The sequence below is a fragment of the Trichoplusia ni genome, unplaced genomic scaffold (genome assembly GCF_003590095.1).
Source record: "Trichoplusia ni isolate ovarian cell line Hi5 unplaced genomic scaffold, tn1 tig00000228, whole genome shotgun sequence".
In the NCBI taxonomy this organism is placed as follows: domain Eukaryota; kingdom Metazoa; phylum Arthropoda; class Insecta; order Lepidoptera; family Noctuidae; genus Trichoplusia; species Trichoplusia ni.
In genome coordinates this window covers 8,921-9,588 of record NW_020800006.1, presented here as the reverse complement: position 1 = coordinate 9,588, position 668 = coordinate 8,921, and positions in this window count along the sequence as shown.

Below are 668 nucleotides of genomic sequence, written 5' to 3'. Positions count from 1 at the left end.
GGCGAGTGAGCAACTGAACGAATCGAAACGATAAAGAGTAAGGAGGCGAACGAACTAATCGCACGGCACCAAGTGGGATGAATGAGGGCAAAACGGCGCGGGCGCACGCTTTTGCTCCTTGTTTATCGTCGGCGGAGTAGTTCTTGTTGAGATAAGGAGAAGGTCGATAACGGCGCGGTGGACGCCGCCAGCGTCCACTGCAGCCACGCCGCGCACTGGCCTACACTCCCCACACCGAATATTTTTTAAAGACTAATTTATTTTTAGACTTTATAGTACAAAAATAACACTGACAAACGTTAGATGCGTTAGCGATGCACGAGACCAGTTTAAATAGAATAGGTTTGCTCGACAGAAGTGATTAGGTGGAAGCTCTTTCATGATACGACTAAAACCTCATTATTTTTAAATAATGGTTCATTATAACCATTTAAATTTCTGCTACAATGCTTTTTATGATATAGGTTCATTTTTTCTTCAATTAATGCTACCTTCATCGGAAAGAAATAATTAATGGTTTTAATGGGATTTCTAAGTAATTATATATTTTAATATAAACGATTGGCAGCGAGATAAAATTAATAACATCTAGGCCATTTCAGACACGTTTTCTGCGACTCTTGATGTTTTTAGAATTTTATGAAAAACATGTAGAGTCACGAGGGTGT